The 10,222-nt window shown below is 36.1% G+C and overlaps 1 long non-coding RNA gene across 1 annotated transcript; it reads right to left on the reverse strand.

The window, feature by feature from the left end:
* Positions 1-6,425: 6,425 nt before the first annotated feature.
* Positions 6,426-9,834, reverse strand: LOC139791812 (uncharacterized). Its single transcript, XR_011724030.1, has 3 exons — positions 9,369-9,834; positions 8,325-8,378; positions 6,426-7,014 (listed from the first exon to the last, which is right to left on the reverse strand). It is a non-coding gene; the product is annotated as an uncharacterized lncRNA (long non-coding RNA).
* Between the last annotated feature and the right edge of the window lie 388 nt (positions 9,835-10,222).

Consider the following 10,222-nt stretch of genomic DNA (forward strand, 5'->3'; position numbering starts at 1 on the left):
ATGCTTTAAAAAAATCTATACTGGCTACCATAACTGGGAGTTTAGCTAGATACTTTTGTATGTCCTGTTTCTCTATCAGCATAAACAAACACAGATACTGTATGCTCTCCTTGCTATTAAAAATAAAATTGCATAGATTAGTTTGCATATTTCTATCTCAGAACCTCAACAGTTAAACAAAATAAATAAATAAGTAAATACATAAATAACTAAGCAAAGCAACTATGTGGATTTCTCAGGGTGGGAATTTAATCATGAAAAATATGCTTTTCAGTAACTGGCACTTACTATATTCACCTTCATTAACCTGTCTCTGGTTTTATTGTTCTTAGGACCAAATCAACAGCACAAACTGAAGCTAGTAAAATTGATAAATTACAATTTAGGAAAGAGATATATAATACGATGTCGTGTGTAGGCTGGTTCTCACATTTGTGGCAAATTTTTGTGCATTTTGAAGGGAAAATTACTGAAAAATTATTGATTTTAAAGTATGTATGCATGTATTTATTTATCTATTTATAAAATACTTTTAGAAGTCTTTTTTTCCCTAGGCATCCTCTCACACCACTTTAATATTATTTTGAAGTAAAAAGTCAGAAATCTCAGAAGTGGTTTTGTAGTTTGCAGTTGTCAATACCAGCTAAGGCTTTTGATAAAACTTTATAGAATTTTTTACTAGGACATCATAAAATTCTTCATAATAACTTGGGAAGTACATCCAGTAAGTCAGCTCAGTCTTGCAAACCCTTTGGAGCATGCTGACCTCTGATTATGAAAGATGTTCCACAGGCATTAATGGATTTTGGATCAAACCATAAAAAGAGCAACCATCCAAACTAGCACTTCTCACCACCAGAGAACTGCATCTGTGAACTTCTTCTATCATTAGCACAAAGAGCCAACCATTCATAAAGGTTACAATGCTATTATAAAGAAATTCAAGAATCAATGATACTGCCTCATAATCAGTATGTCATTGGAAATATTAAATCATCCACTGAGTTAAAAAGTGTTCTGATCTAGTGCTTCATCCCATGTATAATACTTGAGATATATATATATGTTCTCTTTTAGAGAAAGAGCAGAATATAAGGAGTAAGTTTCATTATTTTAAGTAAAAAATATATAAATTCATCTTCACTAAGCATTGAAGAGAGTGGAGGAAGACATTTTGTACTCCTATTGGAAAAAATATAGGGATTTTTCTGTTAGAACATCTGTTTGCCATGCCAACTTTCTCTTACTATGGATTTGACTTCCTTAGAAAAAATGGCATTTTTATAATGTGAGCGATTGCTTTTCCACTGAACTATTGTACTTGGTCTCATTGGAGTGGAGTCAATTTTCTTCACAGCAGCCCAGATGATGCTGTTTCTTGGATTTATGACTAAAATGGAACTGATAACACACCAGAGTTTTGGCTATTGATGGTAAGAGCTTGCACATTGTCAGTGTGTTGGGAAGACCTTGAGCATCCTCGATGTGCCTACCAAGCTGTTCTATCACTCCCACTTCATTGAAAACACAGGGGAGAAGATACGTCAAAAGTTTGTGGGTTCACATAAGGGCAGGGGTACCACTTGCCGGTTACCACCACGGGCAAGATAGGCTCAGCTTGGGGAAAATTAATTTAATTTGTTACCAATCAAATCAGAGGAACAAATAATGAGGAACAAAACCAAAATCTTGATACACTCTCCCCCAAGCATTCCTTTTTTTCTGAGCTCAACTTGAGTCCTGACTTTCCCTACCTCCTCCCTTCTGAGAGACACATGGGTACAGGCAATAGGGCTGGGGTCAGTTTATAGGTAAGATCACTGATCCCACCTCCTCACACTCTTACCCTGATCCAGCATTGGGTTCCATGCACAGGAAACACAATTTTCTATGAACTTCTCCAGTGTGGATCTTTCCCATGGGATTAAGTTTTTCACGAATAGTTGCAGCACGGGTCCTTTCCACAGGATGCAGTCCTTCTGGAACAGAATGATCCTTAGAGGATCTCCCACAAGGTCACAAGTCCATCTAGAAAATCTGTTCTTGCATGAGCTCCTCTCTATGGACTGAAGTTTTTACCAGAACCCTGCCACTGCATGGGATCTCTATGGGGCGCAGCTTCTTTCAGTATCATCCATCTGCTCCAGTGTGGGGTTTTCCATGGGACACTTACGGATATCTGCTCCACTATTAACCACTCCATTGGCTGAAGTGGAACAGCCTGCTTCATCATTGTTTTGACAGACTACAAAAGAATCTCCTATCTTGTGCCTGAAGAGCCTCTTTCCCCTCCTTCTTCACTGATCTTGGGGTCTGCAGAGGTTTCTGCACTCCTGCCTGTATTAAAATTTTGCCTCAAAACCCCAGTACCCAGGGAATTTTCTTTTCTCACTCTCCCCCCACAGCAAGTTGGCTGGGCATGATCAAGAAACTGGGTGTGGACACAGACAGGACATATGTCCCATGTCGGTCAAAATGAATAGTCTATACCATATGATGTCACGTTCTGTGATAAAAAATGATGTAGACAAAAAAGAAGGTGAAGGGTTTGTCTTCCATGGTGGCTGTGGGTCAGGCACTGGCAGGGTACTGTTTTGCTTGTGGGAATAGGTGAATGATTCCCTTTTCTTTATTTTTTCCTCTCTCTTTCTTTCATTTAGTAAACTATCTCTATCTTAACCCATGAGTTGTATCTCTCTTGGTTGTGTTCTCTCTCATCCCATTGGGTGAAAGGAGGTAGAGTGGCCATGTAGGTTCTTAGCTGCTGGCCAGGGTAACCCACCCACAGCTATGTAGTTGATATAGTTACTGTATAAAGTCTTGTACAAAAAGTTACTGCCAATTCTCCAGCATAAATGAACTGAAATTATCTGAAACTCTCAAGGAGAAAATGTTGCTATTGGCACCTGAGCTGGGTGATATCTGATGAATTACATGATGACATCTACTAGGAACACAGATCTGGAAGAGTACTGTGTGATAGCACCTTGCATGACAAGGCAAAAGATCTCATGAGGCAGGGGTCTCAAGCAGTGGAACAGATATGTTTAAGAATTAGGTTCTGCTGATTTCTAAAGTAACTTTCAGCAACACATAATCTCATTATATTTCTCTGTTTTGAATAAAACACACAGAATTCTGTTGTTCCTTAACGTATTTAGACATAAAGTTGTAAGTCAGGAGGAAGGGACACACCTAGAGTTCTGATCACTGGTGTATGTTACCTATAAACAGCGTAAGAGGAAAACACCAAAAATCAGTACTACCCAAAAAAGCCTAAACTAAAAAAGCCTAAAACATGATTCTCAAGTTTTCAAAGTAGCTTGAACTATGAAACAACAACTACTATATAACACTTCAAAAATATAAATCTATACAGAGATTTGCCTTCCCAGATTGAGTCTTCATTTTTGTACACAACGGGTTCACCCACACATCAGTGGTGTCTAGAAATTGTTTAATAAATATCATTTTTTTCTCCTAATGCTTCTGCCCACAAGAAGCTAGTACAGCTCTTATGAAAAGAAAGAGGAAAGAAATTCATCTATGCAAATTCTTTACAATGCAAGTTTCTGTCACTCAGTATCGTACAGGTCCAGAGAAATCTACGTACTCATTGACCTCAATTCTTTGTTAGAGTGTTTCTCATTCCCTATAGTGTTGTTTATTCTCTGCTTCATTAGAAATTAAAATAATTTAAGACTGCTCCTGACCTAGCTTTTTAAGGGTTTTATTGGGACGATGATGCATGAGAGAATTCTAGCAAAATAGAATGGGGAACAGAGACTCTGGGATGAGAATAGGTCACTGGGAGGTGGGCACACTAAGAATTAGCAGATCCATCTCTAGCTAACGCATTGACATAATACCTTGAACAATACAGAAGACTCATTAATAAGAATAAAGGGAACCTTTGCACTGTTACACTGCCTTTGCTAGCTTTCAAAAGTATTTTTTGGTTTGGTTCCTAAATTCCAGCTGGTAACCCAATAATCAATTATAAGTTTACCTATTGGCATGTCTAGCAGATCTGAGACCAGTGTGGGTTATCTACATCATAATACATGAAATAAACGGTCTTTTTTAAGATAAGGATCTTCTGTTTATTTTCTGTGAAGAAAAATAATGTATTGATTATCATGTTCTAGAAAACTAAAACCATTTGGGGAAGTTTCTTCACAGTTCTGAATATCTATGTATTGGGAACACAGTTACCAAAAGGCTGATTACATCTTCAGGTACTTAAAACTCTAAAGTGTTCCTGCATTTGCATGAATTTGAACAATTTATTTCTCTAAATTATGACTGTTGGATGTGATTTCCCAGGGGATTACACTCCATCTGGGAATAACCAAAACAAGTCTCACTATATCTCCAGCCTGAAACAATTTGATCACATCACACAATTGAAAATATATATGTTCTATCCTAAAGAAACAGAAAAGCTACTAGGGATGCCTACTCAATTAATCTGATGGGCTAAAACAAACTGGTCTTTGGTAACACTGCAATGGCTGACAAAGGCAGAAAATCTGTTCCCAAGAATTCAACACCATTGAAAATCTTCAATTTGTTAAAAAATATGGATTCACCTATGCAATAAATATGTTATTTGGGCCCAAATATATCATTCCAATTTCCCAGATCCTAACTGCAGGGTGAATTTGTAGGATTATTTTTTTTTTCTTCATCATGCCACAAATCTTAAAGTACTTTAAATATATTTTTTTCTCTTTAACTTCTATTCCATATTATTCTAGGTGAATTCTTTCTGGCACTTTCAAAGAATCCAGAGAATCCTGGCACTACCACCTCCTCCCTGTCCCCCCTTTTCTTTCTTCTCCATTCACAGGTTTAAAATACCAGACTCAATGATATTGGGAAACTTTGTCATTTACTGTCCTTTTTTAGATTTTTAATGAATTCAGTTTCTGAAAACAAATTTATTAATATAAATTTCTATCATAAACCTTTTTAGTAACACAGAAAAAGTTATGTGTGTTGCTCTAGAACTGGAGTTTCCACTATGGTTGCGTGAGTAATTTCCAGTTTATTTATCTTTTCCCATGCATTGTCTGTGGGCTTTATATTGCTTCAGTATTTGTGAATTCTTAGTTCCCCATTGTCCTCCTCAGCCCTGCAGAGCGCAGACTGCGGAATGTTCAATCTTTTGGGTTTTTTCAAGGTCAAATGAGAGAAAGTATTTTTTCTTCCCTGTTATGCACCTCCATACTCAAAGTCTTCAATCATCCAAAAAGGCTCTAAGGCCCTGCTGTTTGCTATAGATAGACTGAAATCCAGTACTTTGGTAGGGGCTTTTGGTAGAGTGTTTTTCAGCTTCTTGCTTGCTGTATTTCCCATTATAAAGGACTGTGAGACCTCCTGTATGAATAGCACTGTATAAATATTACTTTTGTTCTTGAACCAGAATTAGGCTCCATGGGTGGCCAAGTCATGGTAACACATGGAGCTCTCACAGTTCAGTACCCAGTCACATATTTTTAGGGGTGAGTTCTAAATGATACATAGCTACAGACTCCCTGAAAAGTGAATGGTTGTCAAAAAAAGCCCTCATATTAAAGGAACACATATGGTCATCCAGTTTTTAAACCTGTCTAGGCATAAAATGTTGTTGCTATGATTTATTTTTATATCCAATTGATTGATATTCTGGTTTAAGGTAACCAATTTCGAACCAGTGTGTGAATTTAGGACACATTTGTACCTTTCATACAGAAGTCATGAATATATGCATTTGGGCATCATTTTAACTGGTGTATGTAATCCATAGGTGTCTAATTTCAAAAGCTAATCCAAATAAACCTTTTTGTCACTACAAGAAAACAATTATCTTGAGTGTTGATCTTTCTCATTTCAGGATTGATTTTTGATACAAGATAGATAAATCATTCTTCAGATGAGCCTATTTCTTGTTATTGATTACAAAGAGAAGTGTTGGCCCCAGACTTAAAAGTTTTGATTTTTCAGTTGAAATTCATTGTATCCAAAAGAAAATCAAGATTTGTTATTCAAAAAAACTAACCAACTTATTATTTTATGCCAAAATTAAATTCTTCTCTTACCATATTCCTCTTGCACTTCTACATGTTCACTAGGCCAGTGAGGATGAACCAGGATAAGAACATTTGAGTTTCCATCACTGGGACACTTTTGGACAGCAACACAGTATTCCATCTCTGTATGTTATACTACTATAGGAAATTCAGGCATTATTTATTTCTATATTATTTGTCTTTGTTTATAATATATAGGTTGTTTTAATTGTCTTCAGGGTGAAATTCTAAACCAGCATACATTTGCAGTGTTTGAAGAAAGAGAAGGATTAAAAAAAACTGTTCAAAAGGGAGAACTGCTCCCATTCTTATTTGTATGGTTTGCCTTTTGGGGTTATAGAAATGTAACACACTTTGAAAAGCCTGTAATTCCACCATAATACAGGGAATTTTTAATATTTGCATTTTAAGTTATGTCAAAGGGTTCCCAGAGTAAAAGTGTGGATATGAAATCTAAGTAAATTAATTAAAGTTCCTTTAGGAGAATGATCCACATTTCCCCAGAGAGATATTCTTATATTTTTAATACAAAACCATCCTGCAGTTTTAAAATAAGAAGCTCTAACTTGATGGTAATTTAAAATTTAATAGAATATTTTGAGAGTAAGTACTTTACTGGAAGCAATGTGCAGTAACAAAATACATGACTAGGTTTGTCATGTGTTAACATGCAAAATCCCCACCTGGGAAGCATTTTCTCATCATTGAAGGAGAAATTAACAAGTCAGTAATTGGCGCTCTGAACTTCATTAGTGTATGGTTCACTAACTATCTTCCTCAGAATCTGCAGGTCAGGAGGCAGCCATTGTAGAACAATACCCACCGTCTTATGAGAGTTTTAAGTGAAAGTATATGCATCCTTGCAATAACATACATCCATTTGCATAAGTAAGGTTGGCTCCCAAGACTGTTTTCATCTGGTCGCAGAGCACAGATTTGTCTTTTGCAGTGAAAGAAAATGAAAATGATGGTATTTGAGAAACACCCAGTAGAAATATTGCATATACTTTTGCTTGAAATTAATGGAGAGAACCACCAAATTGAAGAAATGCAGCATTGCAGAGAGGCGGGGAAAGAAAGGAAGACATTGAAGGACAGAGAAAGGAGAAAGAGAGAGAAGGGAGGGAAGGGAGGAAAACCCTCCTGTAGTTTTCCCAATCCACCTTCTATCCCACCCGCATGTTAGCGGGTCAGGCTTATGCTGGCCAAGGTTTTAATTTTTGTATTTCAAAAATGTCAAGGCCTGTATGACAAAGGAATAGGGTCTCACACCAAAGAGGGCTAACCTGTCCAGCTTCCCCTCCTGCCTCCTCTACAGCTCCCCTCCCTACCTGCCATCACATGGGGAGGACTGTTCTGGTGCCAGACATCAGGGAGGACCAACATGATACCATTTGGCATCTGCCAATCCATCACAGGGTTGTCTTGGTGGAAAGTTGGTGGTGTGGAGGCATTTGGTGGAGAGTGTGCAGAGGGCCTCCCTGGCCCCCAAGCATTTTTACATTAGGGGAGCTTTCATTGGAATTGCTTCTAATTTGCCAAAAACACTGATATCCTTTCTTTTACTACAGAATACCTTGGGACCAGGCATAATAAAATTTTGTTTGCATCATGATTTTTCTCAAATCTTGGTAGATATCTAACAATCAGGGGTAAAAATGAACTGAACTTTTTCTTTTTTTTTAATTTTCATGCAGTACTTTACAACACACGTATTAGCAAACACTATTTCATTTATTTACTTATTTATCTAAAATTCCATTAAAAATTGTTAGAACTCATGTACAGGTCTATACTTAGGTGTATTGAAGTATATTTAGGTGTTTAGGTCAAGATCCTACAACCATTAAGCTTAATTTTAGACACAATATATAGTTTAACTGAAAAGAAAGACTGCTAAAAGTGTTTAAATTTAGCATGGCTATCAGATTTGGTGATTTTAGAGTTTCCAGTTTCAAGTGTTTGCTTTTTCCCATGGGTAATTTTGTATGCATCTCTATGTACAAAAATAATAGTGATAAATATAAAATTAAAATGTCATTGTCCTGTAAACTAGATGTTAGTGTTCTACTGAAATCTCAGCAAGGAATAGAAAGCAGAAGAGTCAGAGACAAGAAAACTAGTACACCTGCATTTACTCATTTTTGTCAGATCCAGTGGTTTTATTCAGTGAAACAAGAACAGAAAGTTGCCCATGGGAAACCATTTGACTGCTGGGAACAACAAAAAAGCCAATTTAAAGATTCTTACCTGTCTGTATTGCTGTTCTTTACACTCCAGATGAACACAAGAAGGCAGTTAGATCTGGAAAATAAAACCACAAACATTCCATTTATGCTTTACATAAGCAATGGTTGTTAAACTTTAAATCCAGTATTTTTAATTGACATATTCATTAACATTATCAGAGGTAAAAGTAGAGGAGCACTTTTAAGTCATAATTGTATATGCTTAGGAAATATTTAAAAATAAATATTCAGAAATAAAACTCAAGTGGAATGCTGTGAAATGCCATTAGAAAGTGAAAAACATGATGCTCTCCATCTGCAGAACAGAGAACAGGTCTTGGAAATCTTTTATCTCTTTGTCCCTGTCCTGCTGCTATTTTTTCTAGTAAAGGAAAGGTTTCCAGCCCATATCGTCTTCCATTTAGAAATCTTTCTGTTATGGGTTATAGTCAATGATTTAGCTAGTTTGTTGTAACGCTTGGCAAAGCATACTCAAGCTTATTTTTACAACTAAGCAACATTTTACTAGATAGTCTCTGAATTCATAATCTTTTTCAGAAAACTCAAGTGGGAAAATTGCTGAATCTTTGGAAAATGCTGCATTGTATTTGTTGAGTTAAAAACCACTTTTTATTTAGGATGATGTGGACGTAACTCAAAATAGATAACATTTTTACAGAAAATGGTACCAAACTGTACCTATTTTTTAACCCTTACAGTGTAACTGGAAAAGGCTATAAATGAGTTTCTATCTCCTCTGACATGACACTGGGAATTACTAACCAAAGTTAATATTTGAGCATTAATCACTTCTGATTCAACTTTCAAAGTAAATTCACTGAGGCTCAGACTCCTAACTTACTTGAAAAACAGACTCCAAGTAGTATATTTGATTCCAAGACACATTTTTGTTAGTTCTGACTCTGAGAAGGCTCCTGAAAGACATTCTTTCTTTAGATATAAAAAATCTTGTTCTAATTCATGACAGAGGAATCTAAATAAAACCAAATAAAAAATAATGTCTGTCAAGATTCATTCAAATCATATTTTTAAGCCACATAGGTACTCTATTTTGTTTTTCACCTGATCTCCCACATCCTGATTGCTCTAACCATTTTTTTCTATCATGAAAGGAAGGCATCTTCCTGTGGAGGAGTAATGGTGGAAAAAGAAAAACTGAGAAACAAAGTACAAAAACTGTGAAGGAAATGGAGAAAAATGACCTTTACAAAAAAGCAGGAAAGCTATACCAAGAAATCTTTCTACATTAATCCAGTCTCACTCCTTATGGGTTAAATTAGAAATGCTTTCTATGTAAAGTATCATTCATGATTCACAAAACTTCAGACTGAATTTTGAGGAAATTAAAATCAGAAGATGTTTTTCTCTTTGTTTTTGTTGGTTTGTTTGGTTGGTTTGTTGTTAGTTTTAAAAATCCTCCCTTTTTAGACTTTGTAACCAATTTTTGTAACCAATGATGACCTAGTCCAGTATTTCTTCAGGATAGAAATTAAGAAGAAAACCTTTTTTCCAGGATTAGAAAAACAAAAGTTAATTTTAAGTTGTTTCTTGTTTTTTGTTTTTGTCTTTTTTTTTTTGTCAAGGGTCATCTTGGTTCTTATTTTTCCTTCATCATTCTACTTAATGCTGTATTTGACTCAGTTTATGCTAGTTCAGAAAAGTTCTAAAATAATCAGGTACCTTCTCCCTCTCTCACATCTGAGTATCTGCTCTGGCATTGCTCTTTCTCATCTCCTCTTCTCTGCAGGTCTTTTTGTTAATTTTTTTATTTTCTGTTACTTTTTCCCTAGAATATGCTACTTGCAGAAGTGCATCCAGCTTCCCATATCTTCTCTGCCTTGGCCAGAAGCGGGGCCACAATTAGAACTGTGGGAGTTTTCAGCAGCTTCTCACAGGAGC

Source organism: Heliangelus exortis, chromosome 1 (genome assembly GCF_036169615.1).
Source record: "Heliangelus exortis chromosome 1, bHelExo1.hap1, whole genome shotgun sequence".
Lineage (NCBI taxonomy): Eukaryota > Metazoa > Chordata > Aves > Apodiformes > Trochilidae > Heliangelus > Heliangelus exortis.